At 38.6% G+C, this 21,283-nt stretch overlaps 1 protein-coding gene across 1 annotated transcript in view; it reads left to right on the forward strand.

Annotated features, from left to right (window-relative positions):
• The window catches only part of ATXN7 (ataxin 7), a 123,511-nt gene that overhangs the window by 17,092 nt on the left and 85,136 nt on the right, over positions 1 to 21,283 (forward strand). Inside the window, exon 2 of the mRNA XM_070738157.1 lies at positions 7,649 to 7,735. The gene's annotated coding sequence lies outside the window, so the exon portion shown is untranslated. The remainder of the gene's footprint in view (positions 1 to 7,648; positions 7,736 to 21,283) is intronic.

Consider the following 21,283-nt stretch of genomic DNA (forward strand, 5'->3'; position numbering starts at 1 on the left):
ATAGTTATGACTCTGATGCCCTGCAGAAAGGCCCTGAAAACTGCTCTTCCCTCTGGCACTAGGCCAGGATGTTGTGTGAGCCTTTGGTTTGTGCTAAAGCAAGTTATTTTCCCATTGCCATAATGGTCTTTGTGTATTTTGATGTGTTTTGATGTTAGCTACCCAGAGTTACTTGTCATGACAAGTGAGCAGCCATGTAAATTGAATACATTAAATTACATTAATTTTTAATAAGATGTAAAACAGGTATTGTCTAAACTTGATAGCTAAGCAGAGTCAGGTTGGATTAGTACTTGGTAGGAAAATATCACAAGTGCTGGGGGTGGTAGGCTAAACTGGAAAGTTAGTCCCAGAAAAAGGCAGCAGCAAACTATTTCTGAAGTTCAAATTAATGTATGGTTTGTGTGCATGTAGTCACCAGGAATTACAATTGACTCAAAAGACATATTATTTGTTTACAATGATTTTATTTATTTATTTATTTATTTATTTGTTTGTTTGTCAGTCAAACATGTATAGGATAGTAGTAGTTTGTATAAACATAACATAAGTAAAAAGTATTGATAAAGAGGACAATAGGACAGGGGTGGTAGGCACAGTGGTGCACTTATGCACGCCCCTTACAGACCTCTTAGAAATGGGGAGAGGTCGACAGTCTAAGATTAAGGTTTTTGGGGTTTGAGGAAGAAACCACAGAGTCAGATAGTGCATTCCAGGCATTGATCACTCTATTGCTGAAGTCGTATTTTCTGCAGTCGAGTTTGGAGCGGTTTACATTTAGTTTGAATCTATTACGTGCTCGTGTATTGCTGCAGTTGAAGGTGAAGTAAAAAAAATAATGATTGCAGAAGGTGGAGTATTTATTTATTTATTTATTCGACTTCTATGCCGCCCAATCCTGAAGGACTCAGAGCGGCTTACAATAGCGGTACAAGTACAAGGTACAACAGCGGTACAAGTACAAAAAGAATAAATACAAAACAGTAAAAGAACAGTTAACTGAGGTTAAAAATATAACAAACTAAAATAACCCCATAAAAAGTTATTATAAAAAGAAAATCACACTCATATACATACATACCATTCTTACAGTTGACCATCAAGCTATGAATATATGGCTCCCAGGCCTGTCAGCAAAGCCAGGTCTTAGTAGCTTTGCGAAAGGCCAGCAGGGTCAGAGCAGTACGGATATCAGAGGGAAGTTAGATAGAGCCGGGGTGGTGCAGCAGGTAGAGTGCTGTACTTCAGGCCACTGAAGCTGACTATATATCTGTAGGTCAGCAGTTCAAATCTCATCACCGACTCAAGGTTGACTCAGCCTTTCATCCTTCTGAGGTGAGTAAAATGAGGACCCAGATTGTGGGGGCAATATGCTGGCTCTGTTAAAAAGTGCTGTTGCTAACATGTTGTAAGCCACCCTGAGTTTAAGGAGAAGGGCGGCATAAAAATCAAATAAATAAATAAGTTGGTTCCATAGAGGAAGGACATTAACAGGAAGGACATTTTAGTATATGATTTTCTGAACTACATCTAGATCAGATCGGAGGTGATGTGATTTGATAAATTGTCTAATCCAGTGATGTTGAACCTTTTTTTCCTTGGGTGCCAAAAGAACATGCACATGTGCTATCACGCATATACGAGTGTTCACCATCCATAATTCAATAACTTGGGAGGGTGAAAACAGCTTCCCCCATCCCCCGGAAGCCCTCTAGAGTCCGGAAATGGCCTGTTTCTCAACTTCTGGTGGGCCCAGTAGGCTTGTGTTTTGCCCCTCCCCCCCAGGCTCCAAAGGCTTCCCTGGAACCCGGAGGAGAGTAAAAACACCCTCCCCGTCCCCTGAGACTCCCTGGAAGCCTCCCAGAGCCTCTGCAAGCCAAAAATCAGCTGACAAGCATAGACATGCATGTTGGAACTGAGCTAGGGCAATGGTTCACGTGCCAGCAGATATGGCTCCACATGCCACCTGTGGCACCTGTGCCATAGATTCGCCATCACTGGGTCTAATCCCAATATTTCAAGTCTGGTGGAGTAAGATATTTTGTTGTGAGCTGAGGAAGGAAAAACTCTTCTTGTGAAATATTTCTGGACTCCCTTGATTGTATTAATGTCTTATACGCAATGCAGGTTCCAGACAGGTAAGCTATATTCCAGAATTGGTCTAACAAATGTTTGTAAGCTCTGGTTAGCAGTGTAATATTGCCAGAGAAGAAGCTATGTAAGATTGGATTGACAACTCTTAGTGCCTTTTTGGCAATGTTGTTACAGTGGGCTCTAACACTTAGATCGTTGGATATGAGTATTCCAAGGTCTTTGACAGAGTGAGGGTCATCTACAAGTTTATTTCCTCCAATATATTTTGTATTCTGATTCTTTTTGCTGATGTGTAAGGCAGAGCATTTGTTGTTTGAACTTTGAAGTTGCCGGTTATTGACAATTCTGCTACATGATCAAGGTCTTTTTGAATGGTAGCAGCATTGTGAGTGGTGTTAAATAGTTTAACATTATCAGCAAAGAAAACGTAGTTGCTTATAATATGATCACAAAGATTGTTTATTTAGAGAATGAAGAGTGCTTATCCTAGAACACTGCCTTGAGGAACACCACTGTTGACAGTAGCAGGAATTGATATGCCATTTCCTATTTTTAGGTATATTTTTTTAATGTTTTCTCCACTTTACAGACATACAAAATCAATACCTTCAAATTTCAATACAATACAATATAGTATCAATCATCAAATTCTTAACTAAATTGGAACACTTCCTATTTTGACTACTTATTGTCTGTTAGACAGGAATGTGATTATCCAATCCTGTAAGGGTCCAGAGATGCCATAGGATTTTAGTTTCAGAAGTAGTTTGTCATATACTACTGTATCAAAGGCTTTACAGAAGTCTATGTAAATTGCATCTATTGTTTTACCCTGATCAAGTTAAGTGGTCCATATATTTTTGCAGTGTAGGAGATGCAGGTTACAGAATTTTTTTTTGAAACCAAATTGTTTGTTGGAGAATAAGTTACTATGTGGAGTGTAATGGATTGGTTTATGATTGATTTCATGACTCAACCCAAAGAGATTGGGTTGCAGATGACTCAACTCAAAGAGATTGGTCTGTAATTTTCAATGTTATTTAGATCTCCTATTTTGAAGATAGAGATGACTGTGGCTAGTGACCATAGGTTGGGTAAGGAGCTAGTCCTGAATGATTTTTAAAACATGATGCTTAGAGGTTCAGCCAAGGTTGTGCAGAGCTTTTTTAAATAGTATGCACATGGTCCATCAGTTCCAATAGATAGAGATGGTTTTAGGTAGAGTAGTGCCTTTTTAATGTTATCTTCTGTAAAATCGATTTGTGTTAGATCGTTGAAATTGATTGTGGTACGACTAGGAATTATTGGGCATGAGCTATTGCTGTTTACAAAGATTGAGCTGAAGAATGTGTTAAAGAGGTTGGCTTTAACTGTTCCATCCTTATATTCTTTACCACTCACTCCTTTAAGGGGTGAGATGGATCTTGAGTCTTTGAGTTAGTTGTTCACAAAGTTATAGAAGGTACGTGTGGACTTTGTGCATAGAAGATTTACTTCTTGATTGATGTGATAATTGGTGTATTCAGTGTTTATTTGGTGACACAGATTTTTGCAGTGGCTTTTAAAGTTTGCAACATAGCCTGTTTTATTTTTTCATCAAAGAGATCTTTTTTTGGATTGGAGCTTATTTTTAATAATATTATTATTATTATTATTATTATTATTATTATTATTATTATTATTATTATTAAAAATAAGCTCCAATTATTATTATTATTATTATTATTATTATTATTATTATTATTATTAATTAGATTTGTATGCCGCCCCTATCCGCAGACTCCGGTAAGCTTTATTTTTATGGATAATTTATTTTTCTTGGTTTTGTTGATTATTAGTGGTACATTTAATTTAATGAGTCTTTGGATTTCAAGCAAAAATATATTGTAGTAGTCTTTGGCAGTATTACTGCCAGAAAATACTGTATGCCAAACAAAAGGTGAGAGGTCGGTGTCTGTAATATCATATTTGGCTTTTTTAAAATTGTAATTGGATATCCCATCTTTGAGGTGGTTTCTATAATGACACATATTGAGACAAAAGTCAATCATGCTATGGTCACTGTTGGAAAAGGTTTTTTTTAATTTGTAGTCCGTAAGTGGAATGTTGCAGAAGATGAGATCAAGACAATTGTTAAGTCTAGATTTGTCTGTTACTAGTTGATCTAGCCCTAGACTGAGCATTGTAAAGGGTTAAACGTATGGGTTCAGTTGTACATTCATTTAGGGTCCAGTTTATATGAAATAGGTTTAGGTCACCAAGAAATATAAGAGGATCTGGGTAGGAGGCTGCCCACATTACTAATGAGCTTAGTTTGTTCGCATGTGTGATGTCATAATTATTTTTTTATCATTGAAATTTTTAAAAAGGATTTCTGTTCCCACTCTATATCCTCTGTAGCATCAGTTAAAATCCCAGTTAGTGGGTTGGTGGATAAACAATTTCAGTCTCTTCCCCACTGTTAACTTGTCTTTCTCTCACTGTGTGTGTGTGTGTGTGTGTGTGTGTTGCACACATCTTCCTACCACAGCTACAACCACCAACACCACCGCTGCTGTCTTTTCTATCTCCTTTTCTCTATCTCCCTCTGTCTTTGGCCACTGAAATGTAGGTCAAATTGCATCACTATAAAATGCAACAGCCAGAAAGGTGTTCGAAAAATGCTGACATCCTTAGCCTGGGGTGCATGCCACTGTCTTTTGTTTACATTGTGCAAAGCGATGTGACATTGTACCTGTAAATGAACAAGTCTTTTTTTAAGGTTAGTGATCTGGCACCAAAATTCTAACACTGAAATTATGTTTTCCTTTTGTTTATTTGTTTGTTTGTTTGTTTGCTTGGGGGGGGTATAGTAAATTAATATTGAACAGATAAATAAAACCCTTCATAATAGTGCAGCATTAGAGAACTCTTAAGAAATGTTTATGAATAAGTGAAAAGCCCCATCTTCTGTGTTTTGTTTTAACAATAGACTTTGTAGATTTTTAAAATCCATGTGCTTTGTAAACATTAGCTCCTCCTGTTGGTTGTATGCAGACGTATTTTACATTTTATTCAACTTATGCTTTGGGCAGTCTATTATTGAGATGTGAAATAGTAAGCTTTACTCCTGTACCTCCTTATTTTTTTAATAGCTGTTTTTCTTATCTCTTTTATGAAGCCTTTCCACACTATTAACTCTAATAATTTCTGAATATTAAAAAATGAGCTGCACAGTTTATTTAATTAAGCAAAATTTAGTTAATAAATCTAAATGTTAATTTCATTTTCTGTACACAGTTTGTTACGGAACTGAAACAGCTTTTCTAAAATACAGATAATGTTGAATATTAAATTATATAAGCATTCATTTACTTTTTGGAAATTTAATAAATTAAGGAATTTTTAAAAATGAAATCACTGGATAATATTCCTATGGGCAATTTTTGCTGTTTGGATATTTATATTCAGTTTAATTAAGAAGCCAAACTATAATCTGGTCATACAAATTATGGAATTAACATTTCTGTCTGTGTTTTAACGTTATCTGGAAGTTAAAAGAAAATTTATATTGATGGAGACAAAACTGCTACTGACAATAATATGTCTGTTAAAAAATGTTTTATTGTTTCCAAAGGAATTTTAGCCCATTCAGTTAAAGCACCCTCCAGTTCTTTTAGAGACGATGGTGGTAGAAATTGACTTCTTACTTGAATCTCTAAAATCAACCATAAATGCTCAATAATGTTGAGGTCTGGTGATTGTGGTGGCCAGATGAGATGATGAACTTCATTAGAGTGTTCCTCGTGCCATTCTTTAACAATTCTTGCTCTATGCATTGGTGCATTATCATCTTGAAAGATAGCATCCCCCTCTGGAAATAGTTCTTGAACCATAGGATGAATTTTGTTGGCCAAAAGTCCTAAATAGGCTGTTAATTCTTCCATGAAGGGAAATCCTTGGCCAAGAAATAGCACCCCAGATCATCACTGATCATGTTTGACGGTTGGGAGAAGGCAGTCTGAATGAAATGATTCTTTTGGTTGTCTCCAAACGTAAACACGCCAGAGGTCGGAAAAAAAGGTAAAGGATGATTTGTCAGAGAAAATCACATTTTGCCACTGCTCAAGGGACCATTTCTGGTGGTTTCTACACCACTGTAAACGCTTTGAAACATTTGTCTTTGAGAGCAGAGGTTTTCTAATTGCAGCTCTTCCGTGGAATCCAGATTTGTGAAGCTCTCTTCGAACAGTTTTTGTGGAAACTGGGTTCTGTACGTGTCTATTGAGCTCTGCAGTGATTTTAGGAACTGTGGTCTTGTGATCTGCTCTAACAATTCGCTTTAGAGTCTGACTGTCTCTCTCAGACAACTTCGACTTTCGACCAGACCTGGGCTTGGCTGAGGACGTTTTCCCTTCTCTTTCAAAAGCAGTCATTGCTTTTGAGATATTACCTCTTAAAACGCCAAACATTCGGGCACTTTCTGTTACACTAGTGATTCGAGCACCAACGATTTGGCCTCTTTAAAAATCTGAGAGGTCTGCCATTTCTAGAAGGTTATAACCAATTTCCTTAAATTTCTGTAAAAAAAAAAAGGTAGCTTAAAAAAGCATATCAAATAACAGAATTAAAAAAACAAACAAACATTAAAATAAAAAGTTTTGATTGATTTGAACATATTCAAAGATTATGATGCCAAAAAGTCAAGTGTTTCCATTTTTTTGCCCACAGCATGTATTTTCTAATTTAAACTGTGATTGACTGTTAGGACAGAAGTAAGAAGCTTGGATGTCTGTGTTTACAATTACAGAGAGAAAAAATATCAGACGGAGAAATCAAGTAGTGCGTGATTGCTCAGAATCTATACTTTTGAGTTTGCTCTATAGGTGGCTCATTCCCAAAACACCAAGATGGTTGTTGATCTCAGTCTATTAGTATAACTTAAAACGTTTCATGTTGCTTTCACTGTACATTTAGCCAGTAGGTTTTTCCAAGATCTGTCTAGTTTTGAATGTTGAAAAGCAACAAGGTGGTTTCTAGTATTAACTCATTAGAAAGTTCCAACATTATGATTCCTAATGTTTCTTCAAATATTGTACATACTTCTGCTGGTAGTCCATCTGGTGGTATAGTGACATAGGTTCTGCCCCCTTTTGACATGCATGTGATTCATCATTCTGACCCCCTCTTGCCCTTCCTCCTGGATGCTGCTCTGTTGGGAATTTACTGACATTCTGATATCGATGCCAAGAAAATTTTAAAAAAGGAACTTGAGCAAGATTTGTTAGTAGTAGTATTTTAACAGCTGGGGCTTAGGAATATTATTATTGTTGTTATTGTTATTGTTGGTTACAACAAGCTCCTGAAATATGTTCTGTTCTCCCTACATACAATTCGAATACACTTTTCATATTTAAACTTATTTTTCAAATTAAAAAAAGCTTTATGATGGTTAAGCTTAAGCAGTCGGGTTCTAACAAGCTGGAGATTTATTAGCATTGTATAACCTGCATTGTTTTGCTAAGGGCAAAATTGTATTACTGAAATAGTGATTTGATTATGTATTCCATTGCAGATTTAATCAGCTGTAAAAGGAAACTTCCACAATCCAGGCAGATGATGATCAATTGATATATCAACCTGATTTTTACCAGATTTTAAGGTATTGTGATGCCACTAATCAATGCATTCACTCATACACAAGTAGACCTTGGACCATGTTCTTATTACATCTTTTGTCCAATGATAAATTGGTGATCTGCTGCTAACAAATGAAAAATACTGGGGATCTGTTGCATAAGACAAATGTTTTCCTGTAAGGAAAATTATGCCTTCATCGCCTCTTTTTTAAAAGAAGACAGAGTTGCATATATTATTTAAAGAAAAGGGGAGATTGAGCACATTAAACAGGAATGTGTCACTTCCTTACTTTTATCTTACTGTTCAAAAATAAGTTTGTAAACATTTTTGCAAACATTATTTTGTGAATATTTTAAATTAATAAACCGGGAATGCCTGTGTTGCAAACATTTGAATTAATAAACCAGGATGCATGCATAAACAGGCCATATAGGGCCATGTGCAACTCTCAAACCATTTTGTATAGCCCCCGGATGTCTTCTAAAAATTAGCTAATTAATGTCATGAATTCTCATCACCTCGAAACAAGAACTTTATTAATTTTATTTTGAGGCCTATATACTATATTTTTAGTTTACCTTATAAGTCTTAAGTATAGAAAGTATCCAAAATCCAAGTAAAAACATAATTAAAAATTGCTATTTTTAGATGGCAGGGTTGCTGTGTGTTTATATCTAAATGCTGTGTAGATATACTTTGAGTTATGGAGTGTCTTTTCAAAGTTGCAACATTGCTGAATGTGTGTTCTCATAGTTCTGGTCATCACAGCCTGCTCATAGTTGTGCCGCAGCGTCCCTGTCACAAGCCCTTTTAAAAAAAAACCATGCCCAATTGGATTAACCCAGACTCAAGAGAGAGACAAAAGCACTGGATTCTGGACAGATGGTTTCTTTATAACTCCTATGAGGATTGGAGTTTTGGGGCTGAGGGGTATAAAAACAAACATACCAAAGTGATATACATGTGCTTCCCATATTCTTTTGTATTGCTATCACTATTATAGTACTATGACAATTGCTATTACTCTCTTCAATTACTATTACTCTGAAGTTTGTATTACATACTATTATTAATCAGTATACAGTATTCTATTAATATTACCTATTACACTAGTACAATTACTTATATACTAAGCTTTATGCTAATACAGTGATGCCTCGTCCAGGGCTGTCAGCGAAGGGGCTGCAGGAGGGGCAGGGCAGGCGTTCCCAAAGCGCTCGGAGAAAGTGCTATCACAGCCACTTCGCTGGGACCGCTTTCTCCGAGCGCTTCCGGAACGCCTGCCCCACCCCTCTCGCAGCCCCTTCGCTGGGAGCACTTTCGTCCAGGGCTGTCAGCAAAGGGGCTGCAGGAGAGGCGGGGCAGGCGTTCTGGAAGCGCTTGGAGAAAGCGCTCCCCTTCTCTGGGAGCGCTTTCACCGAACCAGCCCCTTCTCAGCCACCCCTCTGCTCCAGCCCCGCCCCGGCGGATTCCATCCCTCTGGCCAGGACAAGATGATAGTGGCAGTGGCGGTGGTTTCCCTTTCAGAAGCAGCAGCAGCGCCGGGAATGTCACATCCACCACCCACCCCCGCTGCTACCTACCCCCCGAACAAGGATCCTAATGCCGGCAGTAATGGGCAAAAGGCGTGAGTTTTGGACTTGCGCACATTATTCGCTTTTCCATTGATTCCTATGGGAAACATTGTTTCATCTTACAAACTTTTCACCTTACAAACCTCATCCCGGAACCAATTAAGTTTGTAAGACGAGGTATTACTGTACTGTGCATCAACATTTCTTTCTTCAGTCTGTTCTGTTAAGTCCTCTCTCTCTGATGTTTCTTCTGTTTCCCTTCATGGCCAACATGTTGAGTTCTTGCATCTTTTTTTTTTTTACATTGTATTTTATTTTGCCAGGCCTCTACATTTATTTTCCTCTCTTTTGGATCATCCATTGCTTCTGAAGGGAAAAAACCCTTCGTAATTCAACTGTTTTACTCTGTCTGATGATGTCTTAAGATACTTAAGACATATCTCCTCTATTCTTCTCCTGTCTTCCTGTATTCCCATGTCAAGGTTGCATCTTTATTGACAACTCTGGTATGCTGATGGGATCGTGGTATTGTGGTTTCCATTTTTCCCTATTGGCTTCCTACAAGCAAAGTCAGTGGGGAAGTCAGAAATCATAATCATGTGAGTCCTCACTTAACAATTCATGCGGTCCTTGCTTAACGACAGCAATCTGTACTGCTGCAATTTGCAATTTCTAACAACACGATCATACAATATCCGTGCTCCGTGACAACCATGTCATGGAGCAATAGCAGTCCCAGTCCCAATTGCCACAATAAGCTAAGGACTACAATAATGGTATAGGACAGTGATAGTGAATCTTTTTTGGCTCAGGTGCTAAAAGGGTGCGTGCAAGTGTGATAGCATGCACATGCGTACCCACACCCATGATGCAATGCCCTCTGCCCGTACATGTGCACAATCTCCATGCTTCCCCCTGTGAATGCACACAACCCCCCCCCCCTGAGCTGCCCCCTTGTATGCGCACAGGCCTCACTGAAGCCTTTGGACGCCAGGCCTCTGGTAGGCCTGTTGGGCCTTTTTTTCCCTGTCTCCAGGATTCAGGAAGCTTGGGGAGAGCAAAAATGGCCAAAAAGAAGGCTGAAAATCAGCTGGCCAGCACATGCATGCACCCTGGAGCTGACATAGGGCAATGCCTCAGGTGCCCACAGATATGGCTGCAAGTGGCACATATGCCATAGGTATGCTATCACTGGTATAGGAAATAGTAATACAAATTTAACAAATGATAAGCACATGTATATACATAAATAAAGCAGTCAGCTCAATGGATGCCATTTCTACGATAATCTAAATTATCTGTTGAGTGCTGCAACTATAAAATCCGATTCTTCCAGCTTCATTCTGAAAAAAAGAAGGGACCCTTTTTTAACTTTGTGAAATCAGATTCCAAATGATCTACAGGGGAGAGTCCATTCCAGAGAGAAGGAGCTCAATGAGAAGGGGCCATATGAAATATGAGGTGGTCTCTCTGCCATTGGGGGGGAGGCTGGAAAGACCCATCAGCTACATTGAAAGTTGCAAATTAGTGACATCCTTTGGACTAACTCTAGACCCAGTGTTTTCAGGATGTAGGTTGTCAGCATTTGAGAGGATCTCATTTTGGTGATATTATAAGGCTGTTATTCTCTGTGCAGCAGAGACATAATCTGGAGGGAATTATTTTCTATCCCAAGCAATGCAGGACATTCTCAGATTGCTTATAGACAGCACAGATCGTCTCCCAACATCCATCTCCATAGCAGGCGTGTCTTTCAGTGATGAAATGTAATGTTGCTGGAAACATGCGATTCTGGTACTTACAATCTACAAACCAATTAAGGTTTCAGTAGCCTCTTTTGATAGCATTGCAGTTTATCCTTTATCCTTAAAAAAAAAAGCTTTTTGTAGTTTATCCTGTTACCATTACAGGACCAGAATCTGCGGAGTTACTCAACTAAAATAAAATATCTTGCTCTCTTCTTCTCAGAAATGATTGGTTGGGCAAATACTTAAAAGGATTCATAGCTGTGCTTTCTCTCCCTGAAATTAAACTATTACCGAAGCTTGCATACCTTCTGTGTTTAATACTCTTGTGATGAATAAACTGCATAATAAAATCTGAAGCAGATATATTTAGTTTGAAATCTTATACCTTGTCTTTCAGTCATTCAGTCAAATGATTAAGTGCAACATACATACTTAGCGCGCTCTTCCCTTTTAGGGGAATCAGTGATATGCTGAGTACAGAAAAGAAATGAGAAGCAATAAGAAAAAGAAATTAAATGAATCATATATGCTGAAAAATGAAATATAGCTCAAACTAATTTAAATTATTTATATACGTACATACATACATACACATATACATATACAGATCCACAGATGCATGCAGTAGTTGATCAGAGCCGTGATGGGTGAGTGCAGGTCAATATTTGTGAGTCCATTTCTTGATAACCATGGCATATGGAAGATTAGGAACTTGACATGTGAAAAGAACTTATGAAAAATAAGAATTAATGAAAACAAAAACAAAATTTATGGAAGTAGAAGTAATATGTTGTGTGCTTATGAAAATTAAAGGAAAAGGATGTGATTGGTTTGAATGAAAATGTAATGCTATTAGAGTGGAATTGATAAGCACATGCATGAAAATATACTTTATTTTTCGGACTATAAGACGCACCAGTGTATAAGACACAGCAAGATTTCGAAGAGATAAGTAAGGAAAAAAGTTTTTGTCCTCCCCAGCCTCCAGGAGCAGTCTGCAGGCCTCCCAAACCCTCTGCGTGTCCTGTTTTTCACAAAAATGGGCCCAATTTTTGCAAAAATGGGATGCAGAGGTGGAGCTCTGAGAAGCCAAAAATGGTTGTATTTGGTGTATACGATGCACCAACATTTCCACCCTCTTTGGGGGGGGGGGGAGGGGAGGTGTGTCTTTTACTCTGAAAAATATGGTAATTTATTTTTTAAAAAATTATGAAATGTTTGTAAAAAAGCATAACTTAATGGCATCTTCAGAGAGGGGCGGCATACAAATCTAATAAATAAATCCAGATTGTTGCATGTATGACAATAAGGATTCCTAAATTGGTGGTAGGTCTATGCTTCCCCTCATTGAATTATGATAAGAAGAAGATCAGAAATTTGGGGAAGCATTTAACTTCGATTAAATTAAAAATGCAATTTAAAAAGATTAAAATAATGCAAACTAAGAAAAGGAAAGTAAAAAGGAAGTGCAGAAAATAAAAAAGAAAAAAATAATGCAGTAAAGAAAATGAAAAAATATTTAAAGAAATTACACCCACCCCCCTTCATCACAAGAATGAACAATTTTAGTAATTTATCACCTTTACATAAAATACAACAAATGATCTCCCATATTCCATTTTTTATCTGTAAACATGCCGTAAAGCCTCATTGCTCAGTTCTGGTCAGCAAAATCCATTAAGAGTTACTAGAGATAACAATGTACCTATTTTAACTTTGAGCAAATAAATCAGTGTGATATTCCTTCCTTTTATTTTTAATAATTTTGAATTTTAATCCCTTCAAATAATGTCCTAAAATTTCCTTTGACTCCTTTAGTCCCTTTGCAGAATATTCTTTAAATATTTAACAAGTTTTTCTTTAACCCCAAAATTGGTAAGTTATCTACGTTACTCTTGTTAACTTGAAAAGATTTGTTACTTGTGCATCTCCTTTAATTACGAAGACATCAGTTGGTTTCATTTGTACATTCAAGTGTGCTATCTTTTTCTAAATCATTATTGTAGCTAGTCCTTTTTAAATCCACTTTCAAATCAGTCTCAATATTATCCAATAAAATTTGTTAGTTTTTTGTTAGATTCATTTCTCTAGAATTATCTATAAAATACAGTGTTTTCTAAGAAGAAAATAAAAAGACTAGGACACATCTCCTTCAGCAGCCAACAATCAAGTAGGATTAACATCAGACAAACAGTTAAACATAAAAGAATACAGTGATCCCTCGATTAGCACGGTCTCGATTAGTGCGAAACGCTACAACACGGTTTTTCAAAAAATATTAATTAAAAAATACTCCACGGTTTTTTTTGCTATACCACGGTTTTTCCCACCCGATGACGTCATACGTCATCACCAAGAGTCACTTCTCTGTCTCTTTCTCTTTCTTTCCTGTCATTCTCTGCTTCAATCATTTTCTCATTTCTCTTTTTTTCTCCCCTTTTTTCTATCATTTCTCTCTGTCTTTCTTCCTCTCTCACACTCTCTTCCTCCCTTCTCTCTCCCCCCCTCCTGCAAGTAGAGGTCGGGTGTGTTACCGGGAGCTGGAGGTGGCATGGGGCCGGACACTAGGTGCTGGGGAGGACAAAGGAGTGAACGTAGCTACTGCCTCTCAGCTGCAGAGCCGAATGGGGGCGGAGGCAACAGCGGAGCCCGGCGCTGGGGCCATGCGAGGCTGTTCATCCAGGGGGGCGTGGACTGGCAAGTCGCCCTCCTTTCTCTCTCTTTCTCTCTCTTATACCACACCGGTAACAGGGAGAGAAAGAGAGAGAGCGGAGGGCACCTTGCCGGTCCATGCCCCCCTAGATGAGCGGCTCCGCATGGCCCCAGCGCCGCCCAGGCAAAGGGGAAACCCCAAGATCGCTTGCCGCTTGCCGCTTGCCGTATTGCAGCGAAGGAGGCGAAGCAAGGCTCCAAGCTGCAATAAGGCAAGCGGCAAGCGATCTTGGGGTTTCCCCTTTGCCTGGGCGGCAGGAAGACCCAGGGAAGGTTCCTTCAGCCGCCCAACACCTGATCCGCTCCGCAGCGCGGCAGCAGCGAGGAGCCGAAGATGGGGTTTCCCCTTTGCCTGGGCAACGGGGAAACCCCATCTTCGGCTCCTCGCTGCTTCCGCGCTGCGGAGCGGATCAGCTGTTGGGCGGCCGAAGGAACCTTCCCTTGGTCTTCCCCGCTGCCCACACGCAAACTCCACCATCTGCGCATGTGCGGCCATGAAAAAAATGGTGCGCATGCGCAGGTGGTGTTTTTACTTTCGCACCACTATAATGCGGAAATCGATTAGCGCGGGAGGTCTTGGAACGTAACCCCCGCGCTAATCGAGGGATCACTGTACTCTAATCACGGAACTATTGAAGAGAAAACCGTACCCCTATTAATACCAGCTACTGTATATAAATAGTGAAACCCATACTCAGTGATGGGCCAGCAAAACTTTTACTACCACACTGTGGGTGTGGCTTATGCATTTTGTTTCAACATCTTTCAGTGCTAATTGGGTGCCCTGGGGGAGAGCTCCAAATTTTGCTACCGGAACTGCGTTCCTGTCCATTCCCATAGGAGCCCATCACTGCCCATACTCAATAGCACTGATGATGTTATCTAAGCAGCTACAACTAATCAATTAAGGTTGGAGAGCACCAATGACTACAACTCTGGACCTATCAGGCAACCCTCAACCGCCATTGAGATAGAGAAGAGTACTTTTGCTGAGTTTGAAATGATAGCAGCGAAAGTAAGACAAGATCTGATTCAAAATGCATGAAAGTTACAGATTGAAAGTTTCCCCAAATCCTTCCCACCAGGGTCCAGGACTAAGTCAACATCCAATGTGATGCGTGAAGCTCATCTTCAGGTATTTCCCCCATCTGGAGTCCTAGGTCAGTTGGCCTTGGCAGAGTGTAAACAACTCCACTCAGCAGCACACTAATTCTTGAGAGCAAACCAGTTGTCATGGGACTTCACCTCACCAGCTCATTTCCCCAATCCAAATACCATACCCCCCCTCCCTGTTACTATGCAGCCAATAACAAGCATATAGCAAACCTGAACTCCATGCTGGAGATCCAGCTGTCGGAGCCATATATGTTGTCTTCTATTAGATTAATTTCTTAATAGAAAGGATGGAAAGTGGGCATAAGAGTATGGAAGCTATTAGGAAAAGAGTGAAAAATGTATGGAATGTATGCTAGTGAAATATATGAAAAATTTACGTTGGGTGGACTGATAAAATGAACAGCTCTAGGATAGGAAATTTATTATTGTATGGATGCTAGGTTCTGTGTTAGCAAAAACTTCAGAAGAGAAGGATTTAGGGGTAGTGATTTCTGACAGTCTCAAAATGGGTGAACAGTGTGGTCGGGCGGTAGGAAAAGCAAGTAGGATGCTTGGCTGCATAGCTAGAGGTATAACAAGCAGGAAGAGGAAGATTGTGATCCTGCTACATAGAGCGCTGGTGAGACCATATTTGGAATACTGTGTTCAATTCTGGAGACCTCACCTACAAAAAAATATTGACAAAATTAACGGGTCCAAAGATGGGCTACAAGAATGGTGGAAGGTCTTAGGCATAAAATGTATCAGGAAAGACTTAATGAACTCGATCTGTATAGTCTGGAGGACAGAAGGAAAAGGGGGGACATGATCGAAACATTTAAATATGTTAAAGGGTTAAATAAGGTTCAGGAGGGAAGTGTTTTTAATAGGCAAATGAACACAAGAACAAGGGGACACAATCTGAAGTTAGTTGGGGAAAAGATCAAAAGCAACATGAGAAAATATTATTTTACTGAAAGAGTAGTAGACGCTTGGAACAAACTTCCAGCAGAGGTGGTTGGTAAATCCACAGTAACTGAATTTAAACATGCCTGGGATAAACATATATCCATCCAAAGATAAAATACAGGAAATAGTATAAGGGCAGACTAGATGGACCATGAGGTCTTTTTCTGCCGTCAATCTTCTGTTTCTATATTTCTATGCTAGAAGAGTGAGCATGACAGAGACACAGCATAGAATGTATGCTGAGAAAGGGTAATTGCAAATAATATAGTAAAGAATTTTAAAATGAAAAGAGGCAAAGAAAATGCAGAGGTGTTAGAATGCATTGGTAGATGAAAGGATAGAAAGATGTGAAGAGATGCAATGAATGAAATAACTTTAGCTGTATTTTCTTTTTCTTAACTTCTCTTAATTTTTGTCTTACTGATTCTTATTCCTCTTCTGCTTTTCATATAATATATTGGGTGTGATGAGTACAGTATTTGTATGTGTGTATTTGTGTGAAGAAAAATATCTTTATAAACTGACTCAGAAAACTATTCTCAAAACTCATTTTTCCTGTATTGTAATAAATTTATGACAAATTCCCAACTGACTAAGCAAATGGGAGAAAAATGGACATCTCTGTCCATGAGAGAATGGGTTATGGTTTTTATAGATCTCTGTTTATTTCATTACATACAGCTAAAATCATTTCATATTTGTTCCATTACATTTCATGCATATGTTTAGGGATGAGAGTTCATAATGTCATACAAATTTTGTCACTGTCCCTCCTTATCTCCCACCTTCCAGACACCTATCCTTTATAGTACAGTGTTGAAAATGATAATACCAATTATTCACATGTAATTAACACAGCACAGCCAGAAATTATTATTGGGCCTGAGTACAAGAGGAAGCAAAACTATGGGGCCCTATTTGTACCAGGGATAGAAGATTTTAGAGGGCAAAATAGGCCTTAAGCCTTACAATGCATAATTCATCTGAAAATCTCTCTGCCTTGTCTACTGTTAGAGTTTAGTCCTTAGCATTTAATATGAGCCCTAGGGGTAACCTTGCATCCAATAGAAATTTTAAATTCCTGATTTAACAGATAAATACTGATAATACAGGTGTTGTTTTTATATTTTCAGTAACATTTAAAATAAGAAAAAAGAATTTTATACAGTTTTATTTGACAGCTGAAATGAAATCTTTGACATAATGAAATGACATATTTTCTGTAATTTATTTTATTTTATTCTGGAGGATAAATTACTCATTCTAATTTAAGATAAAGGGTAAAATTAATAGTGAAGATTTCAGCAAATTTCTTACTACAGAGGGCATCTTGATTGTTGTAGCTGTTAAATCAGGTTAGATAAAATCAAACAAATCTTTCTGGAATCTGCTTAAGCAAATTTTCAGTAATAAAGATTCTTAAGTAATTGTGTGGGAAAGGTAATACAGTAGTGGTTTTCTCTTTCTTTCTCTGTGTATGTGTTTGCTTCTTTGTTTTAATATTGTTTTTCTATCATATATGATAGAAATGAAGATCTAAAGTTAAGATTGAATATGAATGCTGTTCAGGCCCCCTAAATAAGATGAAAATATATTTAAAATATCTTTATACAAGAAAGAATTAAATAATTTTTATCATAAGCTCTGTGTTTCACATATATCGGTTTTGTATGTGATTGTGTTCCACAAAGTCCCACAAGTTTTGGGAACTTTTGGCAGAAATTGTATATGTACTGTATATAGTAAAGGTGGGGCTACAGTAAATTCTTCTTTTTTTGATCTCAGCAGCTTCTTAGAGGGTTTTTTTTTCTGTAATTGTATCAATTTGTTTTGGTAAATAACTCAATTACTATCCAACTCTAAGAATGATCTAGGACTGTTTATTCAGTGATTGTTTCTTGCTAACTTATGCTGCGCCTCTCATGCCTCCCCTCACACACTAATTCACCCTCTTTGGTTCTGGCCACATTCTCATGCAATCTCCCCAACTTGCACTGCACCCTTGCATACTTCCCCCAATCCTTTTGGTACCTTCCTCTGAACATCCTTGTTCTTCCCTGCCTGATCAGCAGCAGCCACTTACTTGCCTACCAGCCTGGAACTGACTTTGGTTGTGGGAAGCTGTCAGGAATTTGCCTTGCACTACGACCATGGGATTCGGTTAATGCTCGCCGCCATAGTACAGGAATTCTTGTTGCTAACCAATGCAGTCATACCATTTAATTATGGACATTCTGGTCCCAAAGATATCTTTATGGTTAGCTTGGACAGGTTGTTACTGCATAATCAGGGCATTTTTTGTCAATAGAATAGAATAGAATAGAACCCGGCGGGCATGTGGTGTCCCTCAGTGCAAAATATAACTTCTGCGCATGCGCAGCAAGTGAAATCTTGCATGAGGATGCGCACCTGAGTGAGATTTTGGTGCCTTCTGCTGATACTTGTGCTTCTGCGCATGCATGGAAGCAGAAAATTGGTAAAATCTTACTCGTGTGAGCGTCTTCACATGATATTTCGCTTGCGGCGCAGAAGCCAATTCTCACATGTATGTGGATTCGCGCATGTGAGGGAGGTACAGCTGTGAAAATCGCTACCAGAAGATAGCACCTTACCATTCTGGTAACAGGCCATCCCTGGATTGGACAGACAAGGAATTTGTCATTGGTGCATATGCTCTCAGTGTACATAAAAGAATAGATACATTTGTCAAGAATCACGAGGTACAACACTTAATGATTGTCAGAGGGGTCAATAAGCAATCAGGAGACAAGCAATATTAATATAAATCTTAAGGATACAAACAACAAGTTACAGTCATATGTGGGAGGAGATGGGTGATAGGAACGATGAGAAGAAAACTTTTGTCCTTTTTTCCACTTAGAAACATAGAAGACTGATGGCAGAAAAAGACCTCATGGTCCATCTAGTCTGCCCTTATACTATTTCCTGTATTTCATCTTACAATAGATATATGTTTATCCCAGGCATGTTTAAATTCAGTTACTGTGGATTTACCAACCACGTCTGCTGGAAGTTTGTTCCAAGGATCTACTACTCTTTCAGTGAAATAATATTTTCTCACGTTGCTTTTGATCTTTCCCCCAACTAACTTCAGATTGTGTCCCCTTGTTCTTGTGTTCACTTTCCTATTAAAAACACTTCCCTCCTGAACCTTATTTAACCCTTTAACATATTTAAATGTTTCGATCATGTCCCCCCTTTTCCTTCTGTCCTCCAGACTATACAGATTGAGTTCATTAAGTCTTTCCTGATACGTTTTATGCTTAAGACCTTCCACCATTCTTGTAGCCCGTCTTTGGACCATTTCAATTTTGTCAATATCTTTTTGTAGGTGAGGTCTCCAGAACTGAACACAGTATTCCAAATGTGGTCTCACCAGCGCTCTATATAAGGGGATCACAATCTCCCTCTTCCTGCTTGTTATACCTCTAGCTATGCAGCCAAGCATCCTACTTGCTTTTCCTACCGCCCGACCACACTGCTCACCCATTTTGAGACTGTCAGAAATCACTACCCCTAAATCCTTCTCTTCTGAAGTTTTTGCTAACACAGAACTGCCAATGCAATATTCAGATTGAGGATTCCTTTTCCCCAAGTGCATTATTTTACATTTGGAAACATTAAACTGCAGTTTCCATTGCTTTTAATGTTTCCACTATTCCACTATTCCCAGCTCTTAGAAGACTTTGTTCTTTATTAAGCTTTCACTCTTGAGGCAGACATAAGACATCAATCCTTTGGTACCATATCTTATGCACAATTTTTTTTAAAACAAATATTTTTTTTAAAAAAAAAATTATGATTCTGAAGGTCAGAGGCTCCCCCTCCCCCTTCAGAAACTAAAGTCAACATTTCAGTTCTATGTTCAGTTCAGTGCATCTGCATTACTTTAATTACTGGCAACTCTCGCCCATTTGTCTATTCCATCCCTGTGACAGTAAGGGATCAATAACCCAAAGTTATCTTGGGTTGACTCCATTTTAAAAGATTTGGAACCATTGGCCACTTAACCAGTGTTCTTATCCAGGATCTCCTTCCTGGATAAGCTGAGCTGTAGTAAGTCTTCATTTGTTAGATTTTTTTTAAACCTATCACCATTTCATGTCTTTCTGCATGTCTTGGACAAGGTGCTATTATGGAGAGCAGTGAGGTTATAAAGGTATAGATACTGCTGTCCCTGACCCAAATATGCTTTTTTCTGAAGGCAACTGGACTTTCTTGCTTTTTCTTTGAAGAAGTTTCGCTTCTCATCCAAGAAGCTTCTTCAGTTCTGACAGGACAGTGGGGAATGGAAGGGTTTATACTCCTTGCAGACAGCTGTCCATTTGCATCCCTTGAAGCATTTGGAGGCTTATCTGTGTCCTCAGGGTCACCTGAGTAGTGCTCCTGGTTCCTGTAGTCTGTAATTTTTTTCTCTGGAAAACCATTCCCGCTCCCACACCATTCAAAGAGTGTTCACCCAAATTTATAGATAAAAGTCCATAGAGATTCAACAGGTTCTTAAAGGTTCTGGAGAATTAATAGTGGACATTTTGAGTAGTTCTGAGAATTGGCAAATACAACCTCTGGCTAGCCCCAGAGTAGGGTGGGAATGTAGATTTTGCAGTAGCCTTCCCCTGCCATACCCACCAAGCCATGCCCACAGAACCAGTAAGGGGGAAAAAATTGAATTTCACCCCTGATTCTCAGTCATCCAGGTCATGGTTGTCCCAAGGGTACTTTTTTTCCAGAGGCAAGTGGCTTTCTTGTTTTTTCTTTGAAGGTGTTTCGCTTCTCATCCAAGAAGCTTCTTCAGCTCTGACAGGATGGTGGGGAATGGAAGGATGTATACTTTTTGCAGAAGCTGGTCATTTGCATCCTTTTTGTTTCTGTCCCTGAAGATAACTTCTCAACGATAGTATCATAACAAACATAACTAACATCCCAATCGAGTGTCTACAATGAATTCTTGTTGAATCAGGATCAGTCTGTGGCCTCACTTATGTTTCATGTTGATTTGTCTGCCTATTACAAGCCATCCTTGCCTGTAGTTTTCTACTTGCCTTAGAGATGGCTGTGGTTTTATTGAGGAGCAACCATTTTTGGGATACATGTGATTATGACTTGACCTTTTTGTTGTTGCTGTTTCCCTTCCATCTGTCATCCAGATGCCAAGGTTGAGCAAGATTCTAAAAATATTTGGGCATACATGAAAAAGATTATGGCATGGCTCTCTGGACTTCTATCTTTACATACAGCACCTAACTTTTTCAATTAATACAGGATTCGGCAGCTCTTGTGGCCCTGCCCTACTTAAAATGGTCAAAGAGTCACAATTTTTCTATGCTTAATATGTTAATTTTAATCTATCGCAAAGCATGTTTTAATGATTATCAGATAATCAAATCCCTTTAAAATTTGAGTGGGAGTAGCGAGCAATATGATTATTTTTTCTTGTGCTGTGTACTTATG

This window comes from Erythrolamprus reginae, chromosome 2 (genome assembly GCF_031021105.1).
Source record: "Erythrolamprus reginae isolate rEryReg1 chromosome 2, rEryReg1.hap1, whole genome shotgun sequence".
In the NCBI taxonomy this organism is placed as follows: domain Eukaryota; kingdom Metazoa; phylum Chordata; class Lepidosauria; order Squamata; family Dipsadidae; genus Erythrolamprus; species Erythrolamprus reginae.